Here is a 20,962-nt window from a genome sequence, read left to right on the forward strand (position 1 = left end):
TAGGCTATACTTCCCATTTCAAAGCACAATACAAAACTGTGACTGACACTCTTTAATCAGCAGCGCTAAATCCGGAAGCCGGCAACCCGCCAGAATAAAAGACTGCTGATTTAAAGTTTGAATATGATGAAAACGCTTTTGTTTATTTTTAGATGTTTTTTCCAAATTGGGGAATACATAAAGCGATTCTTCTTAAAGAGGCAAACAAACAAAGTAGTAGTAAATATTAGCATTTTATTATTAAGTTTATTTACTATAAAATAAATGCATTTGTATTTAATACTAAGACTGCTTTTTATTTTTTATAATATTATCTCACACTATTATTTAGTTTATTTACTATTATTATTCTTTTAAACAAATTAAATAGTGTAATAATATTATAACTATTATATATTCATTTTTTATAGTTGCATTTAATGGGTCACACTATATGCAGTGTGAGGACCAAACCAAATCTCCTGGTTCTCTTATGAGAACTAGGCTGAAAAAAATGATGTGCACCCCTGTATATAACCTAGCTTTATTATGTTTTTCTCCACTCGCAGAAGCACTGCAGGTGCGTGAAGTGATAGGAAAAGCGTGTGAATCCTCATATTCTGTTGTTTGTTGCTTTTTGCACATATAAAATTATCAAATGTTAGTATTTTTAAAGGGTCACGGAAACTTATGTTTTCTAATTTGATTATTGAATGAGTTGTTTTACATCTCATGTTTTTGGCCAGTTTAGTTGTCTTTACTAGTTTATATAGGTCCCCCCCAAAAAATATTGATGATCCATAAGGATTCACTTAAATGTATATGATTATACTGTCTCTAGTCAGGTTACATTAGATTACTTTTAACATTCTGCCAAAATCTGCCAAAGACCAATATTGTTGTCAGTTGGTAATTTTGTACCATCACAGAATGGCGGTCAGGTATAAAAGAATTATGGGAAAAGCATCACATTCCCTCATTCATGAATCAGTCAACTTTTTTCCCCCTCCCCTATAGTGTTTTAAGGTCAATTTTATATATTAATCTATAGCGTATAAATTTTATAGGATATTGCTATTGATTTGGCAATTGTGATATTTACTACTGGAGGTCCCCTCTTTCCTTGTCTTAGGGCAGTACAGCGCACCCCCTCAGATGCCCATTCTGGACAGAGAAGGTAGGCATACCATGTTGGTTTTGTAAGGGTATGCCTCAGACATGCTCTGTTAGATGTGTTTATCAGTAAAAAAGGAATGACATGTTGATAGCTGTTAGAAATATCTGCATCGTTAAACAGTTGGTATGGGAAAGTATGCTGCATTTGTCAGTAGATGGGGTTGAAAGCACAAATGAAAAGCTAGTACTAGTATTAGCTAGTACTAGTACAAGCTAGTAAGAGTACTAGTACTCTTATTATATGAAATGTTTTTTCTTTTCTTTTAAATAAATTCTTCGTAAATGGTCCTTTTAGTGTTTAAGTGGATGAAATGGCTATTCCTCTAATGCCTGTAGGCAGTTTGCGCCTTGTAAAAAATGTCTAATGGATAATTTATCATTGCACAGGCAAGGTTAAGGTTGGTTAGCAATTGTATCACATAGTGTCATACTGAAGCATATGATTTTTAGTTTTGTGAAGTTAAGTTTTGTACTTTTGAAACTGTATAGTTGATTTTTTTTCTTGGAAATTGTCTTTCCTTGTTTAAAATTACAGTAAAGGCATTTTAAGTGTCATTTTTTTTACCTGTGGGGATGTACAATGTCACAGATGCTGTTGATATAGTGTGCACACCAAAAGCAGATTTAATCATTTGCATGTGTAGATTACATACAATGTCAATGCAAAGTAGGGATGTGCAACTTCATAACTGAGGCTGATGCAATATGCATCTTGATGCATAGCCAATGATACGATACATTAAAGATACGTATGAAGCAGCAACTGATGCGTTGCGATGGTGCGATCCAATTCACCCCATTACGATGCAGTGCGATCCGATTTCAATTGGATACAACACAATACATTTCAATGCAATTGGAAAAAATATGATGCTATGCAATTCAATATGTGACAGATACAAATATTTCACTTTTATTTCTTTGGTTAAAATAGACATTTTAATCTGTATTATGCTTCTCTCAGGACATGCCATGGTCTCCTTTAGTGATGTGATACGTTATATTCATGTAGCAGCAGTGGAGATGAGAGAACACACTCAAGAACCTGTTTAGAGAGGAGAATGTTATTGGTCACTTTAGCTGCGTTTTCTACTGCTGCAACTTTACTCAGTAACTAGGGACTAGAGCTTAAGATCTTTGCCCGGACCCGACGGGACCCGATGGAACCCGACGTGTTCGGTCTGGTTCGGGCTTAATTTATATCATTGTACATGGGCTCGGGTTTGCGCTCCGGTAGGGCTGGGCGATATATCTAACGATATGATCATGCGCATCTAATCTGTAAAGCTGCTTCCGTGATCACCGCTAAAATAGCCATCACCTGCTTGTAATTGGAGTGGCATTTAATAGACTGAGCCGTAGATCGCTGACAAGCTACGCCATATCGCTATTCATTCTTGCAAGGTAAACGAGCGGTCATGTGATGTGTTTCAATTAGCACAAGAAAAATGCGAAAATGGATGTTAAGTAGGTGTAACGGAGGCTTGCCTCTGGAGATTATGCAAACTTTTTTAAACCGGTGTATTGCGTTGTTAACTTTTATGCCTATGCACCAATGCGAACCAGTGAATCTTACCATCCCTGATGCAAAGACATGAATTTGCGGCAAGGATCGCAGTTTCCACAAATGTGCAATATGCACCTTATGTGTCTTCCTCGTAAGTTAAAACATTTCAGCTTGAGCAGAAAATTCATGTGACACGTTGTCATGCAAACCAATCAGGGAAGAGCTTATTGACATGTCCGGTTATATCAGAAAATGGAGGAGAGCATTATGTAATGTTTATATTTACACAAGTGACATGAAAAACATTCTGTGAGTAATCTAGAATGCAATGCAAATATTAATTTCGCTTTGCACACACCATAACTATTTTTGAATCTGGAGCATTATGTTCCGTTCTGTGTTTTATTTTTTTATTTTTTTTGGTCACATGTAGCTTTCAGGTCCTTGACTCAATTACTCATTGAAAGTCTAAACCACTTTTGTCTTGTAGGTCAAGTTATCCAGTTGATCGTAACTAGGGAATCATCAATTCAATACTTCGTATCAGTATCAGCTTCGATACTGGCATTTTCTGTCGAATCGGGTATTGGTCAGATGAGACCGATCCAAATACGATATTGTGCTTTATTGTATGTTATTAAGTCCCACAAAAGCACAGAAACATTATAAAGCACCATAAAGTCTAAGTCCAGGTGTTTTTAAGCCATTCCAATGTTTAATGTTAGTTACAGATGATTATTTAAGTTGTTAAATTCAAGTTCACTTAAACTCTTCTCCCCGCTGGGTCTGTCTGTCATCATTCAGAATTCAAACTGTGGGTCACATTCGGTTACGACAGTCAACACAATGATACTCTCTTCAAGAGCGCACTATAACTGAAATTTAAAACTGTTAAAAGAAAAGGCTCAATAAACTATCACACAGGTTTAATAAACTCTGCATTAATATATCTTCCCTTTGTGCTTTGAATTTCTCTATGCATAGCGCTGCATGCTGTAACACGACTGTGATTGAAATATTGCTTCAAGCGCATCATTCTGCACATAGGATGCACATAAGCGCTTTGTGCTGCTCTGTATATGAGCTTTTTGTATTATAATACTTTTGCGCAATGAAAGATTATTTATAGCAGTTCTTGTTCTGTCCTATGTATGTGTGTGTGTATGTATGTATGTATGTGTGTGTATATATATATATATATACTAAGACTTTTCTGGACTTCGATCATTAATTTCAGTGTGCAGAGACTAGTGACTAGAGCATGTGACCCAGTCATGGATTCTTGCTTGCTAGTAAATGATGAGGTAATCTTTCTCTGCCTTTCAGTTCCCAAAAAGGAAACTGAGATGAGCTGCTTCCCATTTTTTTCTCCCTCATTTTCATTCTGTTTTGTTTTTTTGTTCTTGTTCACTCACTTGCTAATCGCTGTAATTCAGGGATCTTCAATGCCAGCAAGGTTGACAGACTAAAAGATGTAGCCTATAGCCAGGCAGTTATGTCAATTATTTGTGGTACTTGGTACTAGAAGATAATCTAGCCAGATTTTGTTTATAAAAACCTAAAGTTTGTGGTTTAAGTAATCTTATTTGCCTTTCAATTTTCTATTTGTGGAGTCTTGAAATGGAAAAAAAAAACAGCTGTTTTATGATTAGCTATGTGGTTACATGCTGGGTTGGTTGTGGCATGGGATTTGGACTACATGTAATTTATGATATTTAGTTTACTGGCTTCCAGTCTTTTTAGCAGATCAGTTGTCCTGCTTGCCTAGTTAAAATTTTAATAACACAAAATAACCAGGGTAGAAACTGCTAGAAACTGCTAGAAACCTCATACAGCGCTAGCTGTTCCAGTCAGAGTTCAGTGAGTTTATTATGGTGTTGTCATGATACCAAAATTATTGTTTTGATACCGATACCTAGTCAAGAATTGCGATTTCGATACTTTTTCGATACTTTTCCTGTAAAGGGAAAATGCATTCTCAAATATCATTGATGTGCTTTATTTTACAACTGGGACAACATTCTAATCATGTAACACACTAATAAATGAACATATGACCAGCAGATATATTAAACATTTGAACAAAATATGAAATATCAAAATATAAAAAATAAAATAGAGCAATGACATTCAAGTTAAAGAAAAAATACATTTAGTAGCATTATCTGAGTTATCATAAGAAACATAAGAGTAATTAATTTATCTTGATTCTGAACTTTGAATAAAAAATATGAATAGCAATTATATTAAACAATGTTTCTGAACTCAGAAGATTAAATGTCAAAAGATAAATAATATAAATTTAAGCAATGGCATTCAAGTAAAAAAAAAAAAGCAAATAAAATTTAGCAGCAATATATCAGATATTGTATCTTATTCTGTCAGTTGTGCAACCTTTTCTTTCAGAGGAGAAAACTCAGCCAGTGAGCTTTAATGAGCGTCATATTTATTGAGCGTCATCTTTTTCTACCAGTCATGGACCGGCAGCCACAGTATCACTTGTGCTCGCACGTGCAGCCTAGTGATGTGCGGGTCGTTTTTTTTTTTAACCCGCGGGTCCCGCGTTTATGAAATAATTTGGCCCGCCCCAGCCCGCAAATAAAGTAACATTTCTTTACCCACCCCGACCGGCGCATCGGGACATCACATAAGATACGTTGCTACTAGACTCATATTTCTCGTTCACTGAAGCTCCTCCCTCCACAGCAGCGCGCGAGCGCGGCGCTATTAGCAGCGCATGTGCAGCTCGTGAACAGCTCTTTGAACTGTTTCATACTGTCAAAGAGTTACTCAAGATGTGACGGAGCATGTGATTTGATGAATGTAGTGAACGAATCCGTCCTTCACTGAATGAGATCGAGAGATCTTCTCATGCGTGAATGAGTTGAATGAACTGATGAATGAGTGTACAGGGTCAGTGAGCCAAGCATATAAATCTCGATCAGCAATCAGCAGTTATAGGTGCTGTGCAGATACGCTCGTTTTCATATTTAGCATACAGAACATAACTCCACGTTTAATCCCAGATTAATGTGAATATTATATATGAACTCTCTTGACCAAACGATGAAAATGTTATTTATGCAAGAAAACCTCATGCTTTGTTCATATCAACAACTTATTTAAACTATTTAATGCGATTATCCACACATGTTAGTAAAGCCAAATCAGTTTAGTAAAGCCACTAATACAGGCAGTAGTGCTTTTTTGCTTGCAACACAGACGTACATAAGGAGGCACTGGAAGCGTGCGTTGCACACACTAACATGAAATACGTCTCTAACAAATCTGGAACGCAGTCATTCTTTGAAGTATCGATACTAATACATTTAGGTATCGTGACGTTTTTAATTTCCAAGAATTGCGATACTTTTGAAGTATCAGTGCACCGTGCAACACTAGTTTATTATCATGGTTCAATAGTCCACACTCACCGTGGCACTGCAGTCTTCGTCTTTCTTCTTCTGTGGTTTTCCTAGTTCGTGATTGGTCAACTTCAGACAGATCAACAAATCGGCTCGTTCAACAGCGCACGTCACTAATTCAAACCGATAGCTCACAGACTTTTTAGACATGTTTAAAAATGATCGGGAGGTCGGGAAGTGCCTGTAAGGCACTCTGCTCTGCTCGTAATTCCTCGCACATGATACGAGCTACGAGCATACACCATTTTCACACGATTGAAAAATCGCATGTGAACTCGAACGACACCAAAAATAAGAAAATAATGTTCTTCATAAAGTTAAAGTTTAACAGCAATCAATTAAAGGCAAATATCACAAATATGCTGAATAAAGTAATATCTGATAGAGCACTGATGAGACTATAGCTTCAGAATAAATATCATTTTTTACTCTGACAAGTGAACAACTGATCTACTTGTCCAAAGCACAAGCACATTTCAAAGTTTAATGTCGAGCCTTGGCTAAAACTAATTGAAGGTCTATTAAGCACGGTGCATAGCTTTGGGGTTGTGGCTTATGTGCAAAATGCATGCAGCAGACGCAAAGCAAGCAAGTCATTAGGGCTGTGAGAAACTGTGAGGGGGCTGGATCTTTTGTACAAATAATTCACAATGTACAAATTATGCTTTTAATGGGATCTAAACTTTAAACGTACATTAAAATAGAAACAATACAAAGTCCTTGAACATCAAATATTGGGAACAGGTTGGAGCCCATCTCTTGTCTCATATCTTCATGTTTTCTCCTAATATTCCACAGCAACTCACACACCATTTAAAAATGGGCAGAAAAGCAAATAATATTTTCAGCACGAGTGAAACATTTATTGGATGTTGAGCTGCCGGGAAAGAGAAACTGAATACTGGCACATGTGAAATACTCCTGTGTCCTGCTGAAAAAATAGAGATAAAAAAAATGTATTAGTTCAATCAGCTTGTTAATTCAATACTATGATAATAAGTTTGTGGCTACGGTTCATGTTTAATTTTTTCCCTTGTTAACCTATGATTTAACTAAAATGAGGGAACAAATTAAGTCATGAGAACAAACTCACAGTTCATGGTCACAATATCTTTTGTGTTTCCCTTCAAAATTCACAAGAAAGATTTAATTATAATGCCAGTCACCATGCTAATTGATTGTGTACATTTGCCTATTTATTGATCTTTTCAATTTCCTTTTCTAAAATGTCATATAGCGTTAGCTCTTGTGAGAGTGATGTGATTTACAGGGAATGAAGAAGTGATGCTAAAGCATTACGTTCTGTCATGCAGAGCTCTCACACACTGCAGTGCTCTGCAGAAAAGCAGAAAAGACTGTTTGGAAGGGAGGGGATAGGAGGGGGATCGGGGTCATTGAGTTCAGTGGGCTGTGACTCAGCAAAAACACCCTCTGTTTGTCTGAGTGAACATTGTATAAGCAAGCAAAACCCACTGCTGTGAGCCGACCAAGTGTTGCAATCTCCGTTAGAGGTGGAGATCAAGTGTAATAGTCCACTGTGTGTGTGGCACTCTGTTATCGGTTATAAATTTGAATGTCATGCATATATGGAATATAAATAGATGGGTTACAACAGAGTCAACCATGCAGCACGAGTTTCATTAGTATTTCCATTGCAATAATGCTTCTGCTTTTCCTTTTGAAGCACATGTGCCACAGGAAGCACATGATATTTATTTATTAATCACATTGTATCTATAAATGAGTATGTCTCTTCCTTAAGATTTGTTGTTGTTTTTTTTCTTCCACAGGGCGATTAAGGCATTTCAGGAGGTGCTTTACATTGACCCTAGTTTCTCAAGAGTCAAGGAGATCCATCTGCGACTTGGCCTGATGTTTAAAGTCAACACAGACTATGAGTCGAGCCTCAAGGTATGTCTTTTAATGGCTAAGTCTCCTCCTCTACATTACATTTAAAAATTTGTGCTTTTGGCATGTGACTAGCATTTCATTCTAGCATTACGTTTTTTAATTGTGCATTCCCTGGGAATCAAACCCTTGAACTAAAAACCTTGGCATTGCTAGTGCCATTCTCTACTGTTGGAGTTACAGTAGCTGCATGCTCTGTAATGTATTTACTAACAAGCTTGTTGGTTAAATAAGCCTTAATACAAGACACTGGTCTTCTGAATGTGTTTTAGGGCCCACACATCGATGGTGCCCTCAGACCATCGATGCGTGGGCCCTAAAACACATTCGCTTTTGAAATGTGTTTATTATTAAATATTGTGATGCTGGTGACAGTAGGTTAGTCCAGACTGCTGGCATTGTCATCAGTTCATTTGTCAAGGATTGTATTGGAGAATATTGTTTTCCATTTGAAACAGCAGGCCGCATTATATGTCTTATTTGAAGCACACCTTTTACAGTTTGCCTTTTTAGCAATTGATACCTCTAAATTAACCTGGTTATACATTAAAGGTGTCTTTTCTGTGGGCAGATTTTTTTTTCTGTTTCGGCAAATAGTGGTAATACTTAAAATTTGGCTTGCACAATTAATTGAATGCGGTTGTCATGGACATTTTTTAGTTAAGCCACTTCTGTGATTAGTAGTAAATCTCCATCACATGCTTTCAGATAAAGCAGCATTTACTACATGGAGCTGTAGTTCACCGGCATGTTCCGCAAAAATCGCGTTCATAAAGGAAACTTTTTTTTTTTCAAATGGAATCTATAATGACATGGTTATTACAATGTAAACATGGTTTATGAGGACACTTCCTGTGCCCTCATAAACCAAAAAGCTTAAAAAAAAAACTAAACAGTGTTTCACTGAAATTTTAAACATGCATTTTTTCCGTGATGGATAGAGGTAGTGTATGGGGATAGAATATACAGTTTGTACAGTATAGAAAACCATTACGTCTATGGAGAGTCCCTATAAACTACATATGAGTGTGTGTGTGTGTGTGTGTGTGTGTGTGTGTGTGTGTGTGTGAGAGAGAGAGAGGGAGAATTAAAAAGCATGGGACACGCTGTTAGATTAATCAGTCCCTCCAGAAAAACGCAGATTTTTTTTGTGATTGTTGCGGGCAAAAATCCTTGATTTTGCAGCACGTTTTCTTAAAAAATGCTATGGAATATGCAGGATATTTTTTCAATTTTATGCGATGAAATTGCATGAACGTGCAAAAACTGCGGTTTGATGAAAAAGAAAAAAAAAGGTGATTTCCCCAAAAGGGAGCATACTTAATCACAGAATATTTAAGTTGTAATCTCTTACTGCAACGTAAATTATTTTACATACTACTAATATAATTACAACTGTACATTTGTACATCTGTACAAAAAAGTGCAATCTTACAACTGTAAAGTTGCATCAACTTCTGAATGAAACTACATACAACAGTGTTAGTAGCCTAGTGAGAAGGGGGTGTTGGGGGAATCACCTTTTTTTCTCTATTTCATCAAACCGCAGTTTTCGCAAGTTCTCGCAATATAGTTTGGCTCCACTATCATGTAACAAATCGGGAAACTGCTTCGCGTGTTTTTTTTGCGCTTATTTTTGTTGGGAAATAAGAATGATTTGCGCGTTTCAAGTTTCACCCTGGTTTCATCTCGGGGTTTGCAGATGATGTTCACGTCACGTAATTATGTCACTTCATAAGGTTCCCATGGCAATAAGGGGATAATGGCGCTTTACTTGTGTGAAGTAAACGCAACATTTTTCAACTTTCTGCTAATATATAGAGTTTTTTACAACGAAAATACAGGGATTATGAAATCAAGCTAGCCCCGCATATTTTGATTTCTGAAATCGACAATTTATGCGGCAAAAGAGCAGCATATTTAAAAAAAAAAAAGTGACCCTGCATAAATATGCGGCCTTGGGCTGATTATGCATTAAATCAGGCGATCGCATAATCACGTTTTTCTGGAGGGACTGATTAATTGTGACATAATCCAAATGCAATTGCAAATCTTGCATTACCGTTTGCATTTTCTCTTTTGCGAATGCACAGTGAGTGTCAAATTTCAAATGAAAAAGTAAAGTCCATTTGCAAATGCATTTCTCATGTCTAACGAGCTATGAGCATGTCATATTAACATGGCAATATTAATTACCACATTTGCCTTTTCACTCTGCACAGCGCATGTAAACTGCCCAAACTCAAATGGAATCGCAATTCCTTTTGCATTTGAATTTCCGACGTCTACATGGAAACCTGTCAATCAAGTGACAGGGGTGGGGCCATTTTATTGGGGGTGTTTGCATTGGGAAGTGACGTCACTCACAGTCAACGGTAATAAGCAATTATTAATAGACAATTTTGCAGAATGTTTTGAAAAATGAAGGTAATCTGTGAAATTGTGGAGGACATTTTAACACTCACGCAGCAAGTTGACGACAGTTCATACGGTACAGATTTACTTTTACTCATTTGGTTTTGGACAGGTTAAATGAGTTTGTGGGACTGATGTACAGCATCATCAGTAATGTTTGAAATAAATCTTTCTGTGAGATGATGTGGCTTCTTACACAGAATAAAGCATGCAACACATTTCATATTATTCTAAGCAGTGTAAAAGGTTATGTCGATTAGCATTGCATTATTATATACACCGATAAACCATATTGTTGTTAGGGCTGTGCAGTTAATCACATTAGATTGTCATTGTTAGATCTCCTCAGTAAAGCCGGTCCTGTGATTTTGTAGTAAATCTTCATCACCTGCTTTCAGATTGAGTGGCATTCACTTCACAGAGCTGTAGTTCACTGACAAACTAGGTGATATCGCGTTCATAATCAAATGCGATTTAATCTGTGATCATGAACACGATTTTACCTATTTGTCAGTGAACTACAGCTCTGTGTAGTGAATGCCGCTTAAGGCTGGTTCACACGGCAGGATAATTGGGCCGATTTTAGCCCCGATTCAGCCCTTCCGACAATCTTAGGATGCTCCGATTATCGTAAAATAATCTGATCAAATATTCCTGCCGTGTGTGGTGTGTTAAGACTAATCTCCTCTGCTCGGAAGAATGTCGGGACCGCTCCGATCTCAAATCGGGGATATCCAACATGTTGGATTTATTTTGCCCGATTTCTTCTCGTGTGTGGTGTCCCCCGAGGACAAACAATCACGCAGCCTGTGGACTGTGGCGTGTAGCCAATCAGAACGCGAGGTGACGAGGCAGTGATAGTACCGGGAAACATAATCAAAACAGCCGGCGTATACAATATAACAAATATAACAAATACAAATAAAGTCGATGGGCATAACTACATCCACAACTGCAGTCCACCAGAGTACATGGAAACTAATATATGAACGTTTATTTCAACGGTTATTAATCTGTGTAGTACGTAACAACATTTCTATGAGATAAAACAACAACTTATCTCCATATCATGATATAGCAAGTATAGTCCATGCTCGCGTCGTCTCCACCTCTTTGACCATCGCCTTTTCTTATTTTTCTTATGTTTTTTTTCCCGTTAAAAACAAAGCACAAACTATGGCCACTGCATCCTCTTCGTCCGCCATGATTGTTTACTCTAAAGTCACGTTTGATCTCGAGGGATTTTGCGAGATTTCCCGTCTGACCTGGGAATGCTCGGGAGTCAAATCGGTTCGTGTGTGATGTGTTGATATTGCCGTGTGGCTGCACACCACACACGGAGCGACCAAAACTGTTAGACCCGTGATTTTTTATCGCCGTGTGTGGGGTCTCTCAGGTTTGGAAAATCTGCCGACAATTTTAAAATCGTCCCGTGTGAACCAGGCCTTAAACTGAAAGCAGGTGATGGTGATTTACTACTAATAATGACTGGCTTTACTGACGAGATGTGCATGACAGTCGAATGCGTTTAATTGCACAGCCCTGATTGCCATAATCGTGTGTTTAGTCGTCATGGTGAATCATTGAAAGCAGTAATATCTTGTTTTTATTCAGCTGAAGCCATAGGCATTTCCTGGATTTATTTCTTTGGGGTATATTTCGTGTTTCTGCACAAGTGTCCTCTGGCCGATTTCTCTGAAAAACACACATGACCATCGCAGCTTCTGACTAATTGCCATTTATTGCCTTTGCAATTTAATTTCGAATAATCATGCAGCCCTACTTATGCAAATGTTTGAGTTTATAAGCTTTTACGTGTTCGTGACAGCAGTTTAAATATGACTTTAAACTGAAGGGCCATTCGTTTTTTACAAACTAAGGAACAAGTTGATCTGATTTCCTTCTAATTGTTAACATTCCATGATGCTATGTTTAATTTAGCTTGTTGATAAGTGTATTCATTTAACATTTATTTGTGCATTTCAGTATTGTAGAAAAGTGTTTTTTGTTTGTATGTAGTAGGTTGATTAGCAGGCTTAGAATTAGCTCCTCCATACTTTTTTTTTTTTCTTCTACTCTGGTCAGGGATTACAGTGCTGCAGGATGTTTTTGGCAAATGGTAACTGTTTTGTAGGTCAGTGATTCTTGACCTCTGTCAAGGGATTTTGTTCAGCTTTAAAGTATTGTCAGTAAATACACTGGTGTAGTCTTTTTACTCGCTTATATTTTGTTGCTTTTAGAGTGTTTTTTTTTTTTTTGGATCTACTTTACTGTTCTTTTATGAATCTCTCTCCTATTGTTGAGGGCAGGGGAGACTGTGATTTTTAACATCTCTACATGCTCTTCTAATGTGAGTGTGTGCATGCTGAGTAGCCATCTGGGCTAAAGGAAAGACAACCTCTGAGCAGATAATTAGATTTTTGAGCTTATTTTCTTCCCCTTCTTTTTGAAAATGTTTCCCTTATTCCAAACCTCTCTCATCTATTCTTGTTCACTGGTCTTGAGCACCAGTGTGCTTACTGATTTTATGTTCATGATGTGTATAGCATCAGATCCTCAGCTGTACATAAACTACGTAAAATTGTCTGTGAATGGTCGTTTTATTCGTCAGTCAGATAGTCTATTCTTGAGTGGGTGGTTCTTATGAAACGGCAGAGGTTGAATGTGTGTAAATGCAGTGCATTTGACATCCTCAACCATCCTTTACTGTTCAGTATATTGTGAGCCTTAGGGAGTGAGTGAGTGTTAATAAGTCGCAAGAACTGCACGTGCAGCACGTCCTCCCTCTGCTTTGGGGAAGTGCTGGCTGGGGCTCGTTGTCAGCCAGCTGAATGCTCACCGGCAACTCTGAGGGCAGGCAGCACTGCTCTCTTTACTCTCCATGCATTCTGTGAATATCTCTCATACAACCCTACACTCCTCGAACATAACCCTCTGGTAATTGTCTGCAATAGGAAACAACAAGAGGTGATCTTGCTATTACATCTGCATTCTAAAGCAACGTATCTGTTGCGTTACATGTCATAAATGTTGTAAAAACACCATACTTTGTTTATTTGCAGTGACATTCTTTAAGAAAATTGGATTGTGTATTATATTTATGCATATTCATTTTTGGGATTTCAATTTTTTGCTCAGACACAGTTGCATTAAGAGATATGTGATATACCTGTGTTTTTGTTTTAGTGTTTGTTTCAAGCTATTAATTAATGCCAGTTGATATTAAGATTAATATATTTTTTTATATATTTCCACCTTTCCAGCTGATTAGGGGAAGTCGTGGCCTAATGGTTAGAGGGTTGGACTCCCAATCGAAGGGTTGTGAGTTCTAGTCTCGGGCCGGACGGAATTGTGGGTGGGGGGAGTGCATGTACAGTTCTCTCTCCACCTTCAATACCACGACTTAGGTGCCCTTGAGCAAGGCATCGAACCCCCAACTGCTCCCCGGGCGCCGCACTGCCCACTGCTCCGGGTGTGTGCTCACAGTGTGTGTGTGTGTGTGTGTGTGTTCACTGCTCTGTGTGTGTGCATTTCGGATGGGTTAAATGCAGAGCACAAATTCTGAGTATGGGTCACCACACTTGGCTGAATGTCACTTCACTTCCTTCCTCACTTCCATATAAAAACTGTGGTATTCACTACGGTTCAAATTTTATGTATTTGTTTTTCGAAAGTCTCTCATATTCACCAATAATACATATTGTTCAAAATAAAATGTATCTAAACCAATATTGTGAAATCTTTTTACAAATTAAAATAATTATTTTAAAGGGGCTATCGGATGCTTATTTTCCACAAGTTGATATGATTCTTTAGGGTCTTAATGAAGTCTATAACATACTTCTCATATTTATTAAATACTCTAATACTTCTCAAATATTTTTCAGTGGTAGAGTAAAATCACACAGTAAGCCATTTTCTTGCATGCTGCTTTAAATGCAAATGAGCTCTGCTCACCCTGCCCCTCTCTTTCGAGTCGCTCTCTGAGAGATGGTAAACTTTAACCGCATTCATCGTTTAACTTGCTAACTAGCATGTTATTAGGAAAGGCAATTTGCAGAGATTAATAATAATAATTTTAAAAAGTATACTAACTTCTTCAGTAGGTGACACTAGATCACGAATCATCCCCGCAAACAAAGATACATTTAGGTAGATCAGGGGCGCATTCCCTTCACTAACAAACATAATGGACTGCGTCTTCAGAGGCTCAGATGTCGGGAGCAAACGATTACTGATGCGTTATGCATTACATCCAAAAACAACATGCCTCAATCGCTTAGGAGACATTCTTGGCTAAATCTGCTCTGGTGTTGAAACGATTCAAACTTATGACCGTTCACTCAGGGTGGGTCTAAGATAAGACACCAATCCAGTCTGCTGAAACGCTACTGTCAATCAACTGGTGGGAGGGCCTGCGTCTGTGTGACGTCACACAGAAAAGAAGCTTTGTTTTGATTTGATTTTGATTCTAGTAGATTAAAAACAAAAAAGACTAGGTGAACTTATATCATTATAGGGTGGTTATTTACACACACTGCCAACACACATTTTATGTATAAAAGTGCATTTTGCATCCGATGTAAGGCTGGGTGATATGACTATTATCACATATCGATGATATCTCATAAGTATCGCGATATTAATGTCAGCAGTCAGGTAACAGAAGATTATCAACATTATTGGGGAAAAAAATTACGAATGATAAACCTAGTAAGTCGCAAAAAATATTTAACATGGCACCATAGTCACCATACAGGTGATGAACAAATACATGGTGAACTACTGTATTTATTACAGTATTTTTATTATCTGACATGAATTTGACAGTAATATTATTTATTTTCATAAGCGAAAAAAAGAACTTCGAATGTAGCCAAAAATCTAACACTGAAACTAAAAAAAGGTATTTTAGTTTCACAATATAACTGTATAAAAAACTGCAACAAATAAGTCTAGGAATATAAAAAAATTATATATTAATCAGATCCAGTCATATATAGATCAGTGCTGCTAACGCGTTTTCATTTCTTCTTCGCTGCTCTAAACAGAGGTTGCCTGTGGCAACACAGCACAACTTCCTGTGTTTGCAATGCATTCTGAGCAGTAGAGAAGAACCGTGCAGCAGTTAGGCAAAGCTAGCGGTCATAACTAGGTCTTGTTAAGAAAATGGTATCGAATCGGTATATGGGTTCATGTACTGGCCGATGCCGGAATTTGTTGTGGTATCGGTGACATTTCCGATACTAGTATCGGAATCGGAACAACTCTACAAAGAACAAAAGAATCCCTCACTGGTCTTGACTGAATCCCTTTTGTAACTTCAGTTTATATTTTACTTTTCTGTTGTTCGGCTCTGTGACTACTGTAATGGCAGCGTGCATTGGTTTATGTGATTATTTTGTAGATAATTAATAATAATAATAATTCCTTACATTTATATAGCGCTTTTCTAGGCACTCAAAGCGCTTTACATAGACAGGGGGTATCTCCTCATCCACCACCAGTGTGCAGCATCCACCTGGATGATGCGACGGCAGCCATATTGCGCCAGAACGCCCACCACACACCAGCTTACTGGTGGAGAGGAGACGGAGTGATGAAGCCAATCAGCAGATATGGGGATAGATGTGTTCCAATATCATCTATCCTTATTTGAGGTATAGGCCGAATCTTTTTTTGATCCGCAGTTAAAAGTTAAAAAGAAAAAAGACATAGTAGCACCGCATGGGTTTCTGAATATTAATTTAAACAGCATTTAATGATGAAAAACCAGCCTTCACAGCCTATTTATACAGCTCACATAGTGACATTACATTTTTTTTTTTTTTACAGATTTTTAAAACAGTGTATACCGTATATTGTTTAAGCTAAGATATAGCACTATAAAGTTTTGTATAACACTATAAAGTTTTGTCATAAATGAAGACATTATAATAGACTTAGCCTATATCTCTATAGCCTATATGAAATTAAAATTACCCTGCTTCTAAATAAAGCAGTTATTTTTATTTCATTATAAAAACAGGCCAAAAGAGACCTCCAAACTAGGCTACCAGAAAGGAAAAAATTCCCTGCATGATTTTAGTTGTGTATAATAAATATAACATACCCTAAGTTATAGCTTGACTACAAGTTTAAAAACAACACTACAATTGTTATAATAAAGAAAATTAAACTTACCGTCATGAAATGTGCCTACATGCGTCATAATGCCAAAAAGAAAAAGAAACAACAAAAAATAGGCATATTTTATTCAAGACATTACTATATGGCAGCAACATGCAGTTTTCATTCTTACAATCTCAGCCAGAATGTCCAACTTGACCATGAGGAACTTAAAATTGGGTTTTATTATTTTCCCCTAATAGTTCTCATCACAAAATGAAATTAATTTCAAACACAGATTATCAGAAATGATCAGAAACACCAACATAACAGCAAAGCTAATGTTTTCTGTTAGCTAAAGCATGAACTATGAAATTTTTTTTTTTAATATGACAGTAATTAAGTCCAAATTAATTATTTCCACATTTTTTAACTTTGCGTGTTGGACATGGGTCTTAAGTAGACGTTATATAGATGTAAATATTTTTTACTTATCGCCCAGCCCTAAACGGATGACCCTGTTATTATATTTTAAGGTGTAATTTATTCCTTTAATGATTATTTTCAGCAGCCATTACTGCCTTCAGTGTCACATGATTCTTGAGAAATCATTCAAGTAAAATCAAGAGTCTTTTATCTCGAGATCAGTTTTGCTGCTTATATTATTTTTTAAATGGAAATTAGGAAACATTTTCTTTCAGAATTCTTTGAGGTTGCGCCAATGGCCTCATGGTTAGTGTCCCAATGTACAGCGCAACTGCGCTCACGGCGACCCAAGTTCAATTCCCTCCTCAAGGTCCTTTGCTGATCTCAACCCCCTTTCTCTCCACCCAATGCTTTCCTTTCAGCTCTCTACTGTCCTGTCCCAATAAAGGCAGAAAACGCTATAAAGGCTTTAAAAAAAGAATTATTTGATGAAAAGCAAGCTCAAAAGAACAGCATTTGTTTGAAACATTATCTTTTGTAAGAAAAGTTTTTACTTTCACTTGATTAATGCACCCTTTGTTCATTTTAATGTATCCTCATGCAACCAAAACTTGCTGACCCCAGTTTTTTTTTTTTTTTTACAGTTAGCCTATGTATTTGAAATCGTGTATGTGTGTCTAGATGTATATATTTTTTAAAAACTGTATGTCTAATGTAGGCCACTGTAGGATAGGTTGCAATTATTTAGTTTTAAAGATGCAAGAGTTAAAAATGGCTAAAATATGTGTCTCTCGGCTGCCGTGTTGCTTTCTATTATGTTCCATCTAGTTATTTATTCATTCTTTTTATTTATTTATTTATATTTTTTAAGAAAATCTTCCTCAAATTTGTGTTGTTTCCATTGTTAGAACTGTTGTATTGCCTGCTGCCCCCTGCTTTTCTCATCTTGTTTTTTCCTTGTTCTCTCCTGTCCTTCTGTCCTGATTTCCTGCAGAGCGCGAGCGAGTGAAAGCTTACGGCAGCCGTATGTTGTGTGCTTGATAAAATGCCTGGAAGTGTGGAGAGAGCATCTCTCAGCTGCTGCCGCTGCTCTCTCTTGAATAGTAATCAGTATTAGAGAGAGAGAGAGAGAGAGAGAGAGAGAGAGAGAGAGAGAAAGAGAGACACTGGTAATCCTGCTGCATTATCTACTTGCCAGTCGAGAGTCATAGAGAGCGAGCGAGCGTGTAGGAAGCAGTTGATCAGTGGCGATCAGCTCTGCACAAAGAGCTTTCTGTGGTCAGTAATCCATGTTTCTGTTTGTTGGATGATGCCTGTATGAAGCAGATAGATGTGTGTTTGTATGTTTTCTTGATTTTGACAGAAGGTAGCAATGATTTGTAGGCAAGTAAGTGCTGAGATTGTTAAAATGTCATATTTCCATTATTCTAAAATACATGAATTTGGTATCCATTTTGGGTATTGTCTGTTGATTTGTCTCCAGTGATTGTATTATATTGAAAGCCGTATCTTTGAGTTCTGTATGCTGGTCATCAGTACATTCTAATGCATGGCCATGTTCCTCAGTTGTTGCTATGCAAGTAGATGGGTTTTTTCTTCTAGATACCTCTATGCTGGGTCAGGTTCAGTGCTTTATTAAAAGCTTTGCTTTTGGGCTGGTTTCTTTGTAACCTGAGCAGCTGGTGGTTCTTTATGTCTGGGGTTGTTGAAAGGTTTGTGATTAGTGTTGTGGTCATGCTGCTCAGAGAGAGTGTTTCTATGCTCTGCACACAACATAATGTACAATACTAGCTGTGTCTGACTGCAGGATCACATCCTCATGATGTTGCTGTGTTTCATCTCTCAAGTCAGAATCAGTTAGTAGCTATATATGTGTAGACATGTACTAATGGCAATTACAGAAGTAATGAATGAAGCAAGAATTGTTTTACTGAATTTGTCTTTCTGCGTGTAAGTTATTGAAAAGTGTACACTGGGATTTGATTGGATCTTGATTGGAAGAATTTAGGGATGCACCGATATGAAAATTTTGTCCGATACAGATAACTGATAATTCTTTAAATATGAAAGCTGATAACCGATATGATGGCCGATAAATTTAAATCCACATTTTTACATAATCTTTGAGAGCCTGATTACCAAAAAAGTATCATCAAAAGGCATTAAACACTTCAACATAAATCAAACGTAAAGCAGCCTTACAGATAAATAACGCTTTAATAATGGAAACAAGTTACTGGACAACATTACTTAAAAAAAAAAAAAAAGAAGGTGAATATTCAATAGAGTGTGTTGAAAGAGGTCTAGTGTGTAAGGACTATAGCCAGAGATATTGTCAAAATCATTAAATATTGTCATTATTTAGAGTATTTGGCATTTCCAATGAATTTAGACCTGTTATTATTAGGTTACCTTTATACTTTTATATTATAAAATTAATATCACAATTAATTTGCATTCGCAACAATTTCATAGTGCATCACTGCATAACTGACACTTTGTGACTCACAGCCTGTGAGGAAAATAAAACATTAGATTATTACCTTAGACTACTCAATGAAAATGTTTTGTCTTTTTAAAACAGGTTTATTATAGCCTACAATGAATTATAGGCCTATAGCCTAAATAACATTGTTACACTTCTGTAACACTTTATACATTTTATTAGGGATGCACCGATCATGACCGATACCGATTTTTTTTACAAACAAACTGGCTGATTCCGATACCGATTTCTGATTTCCGATTTTTTATTTTTTTTAAATCTTTAAGCAACAAACAAGAAAGGAAAGTGTGCATAAACAAGATGATTATTTGGTATTTAATAGGCCAAACCGGCTTTTGGCTATTGAAAACAATAACTGCAACCATCTGAAATTAACAGCAGTAACCGCACAATAAGTAGCCTACATTGAATACAAACATAGATGTTACAGACATCAGCATTTATCTTTTGTTTTTAAATTTGGTTGAAACTACAGAGAACTGGCCTTAAATTAAAAGATGAACTGTAACCTTGTGAAATTAGAGGCAATAACTGCATAGTTCTACAATCCAAACACAGTCAACACACAATCAATAAGATGTTTCTTGATCAGCATTCAGTATTTTTGTTTTTAAATTTGGTTTTAAATAAAAGGTCTTTACCAATGTCTTTATTCACAGACTAAATAAAAGTATGCTTTAATGAATAGATTAATCAAAAAAAAATAAATAAATAAATAAATTAAGGTAATGATTCACGTCTATATATTTTTTAACTTGAGCCAATAAAAATAAATAACTATTCTCTCAAGTAAAAAAAAAAAATAGATGTGAATCATTACCCTAAAATGTTTTAATTGGATGAATGAAACACTTTTTGTCAGTGTGCTACAGCAGGTGATTTTTAAATCAAGTCGATGTAATTTTAAGGTAAAATAAAAATAATCATCCAGAACTGACATTTACTTCTGGCTTTTCAAACGAATATGCAAGTTCCACTTTACTAAAAAAAAAAAAAAAGTTTCGTCACAGTTTAGTCCGTTTAATTTCTCATCCAACATGTGAGAAGTTGATCTGAACATCTCTTCACGGTCTACTCGTGTTCAGGGCTCGGACCGATAACCGTAAGCTCGCGCAGCTTTAGTGTGCACAGAAAAGGGACTCTTAATTGTGCGCCAGTACACCAACGGCTGATTGCTTCCTGCTATCTGTGCATCAGACATAAAGCTCTGCACTTCCAGTGCTGAACGGCTGCCCGTGTCCTGCGCACATATTTCGAAATACTTCCACACAAATGACATAGTGAACAATTACAATGTAGTCTGTGCACGCGGCTGCACTTCCGGAAAAATCGACCTAAAGAAGACCAAAAACCGGCCGATTGCTGATCGCGTATTTTAAGCAAAAACCGGCCAGTTCCGATTTATGGCCGGTCAACCGGTGCATCCCTACATTTTATGCACCAAGTTTCAAAATCAACCTGTTCCACACGAATAATGTGTCTTCTCATTGTTCTCACTATGTTTGGGGGCAC

The 20,962-nt window shown here is 36.9% G+C and overlaps 1 pseudogene; it reads left to right on the forward strand.

The window, feature by feature from the left end:
* The window catches only part of LOC113076772 (lysine-specific demethylase 6A-like), a 42,250-nt pseudogene that overhangs the window by 9,318 nt on the left and 11,970 nt on the right, over positions 1-20,962 (forward strand).

This window comes from Carassius auratus, unplaced genomic scaffold (genome assembly GCF_003368295.1).
Source record: "Carassius auratus strain Wakin unplaced genomic scaffold, ASM336829v1 scaf_tig00021222, whole genome shotgun sequence".
NCBI lineage: Eukaryota > Metazoa > Chordata > Actinopteri > Cypriniformes > Cyprinidae > Carassius > Carassius auratus.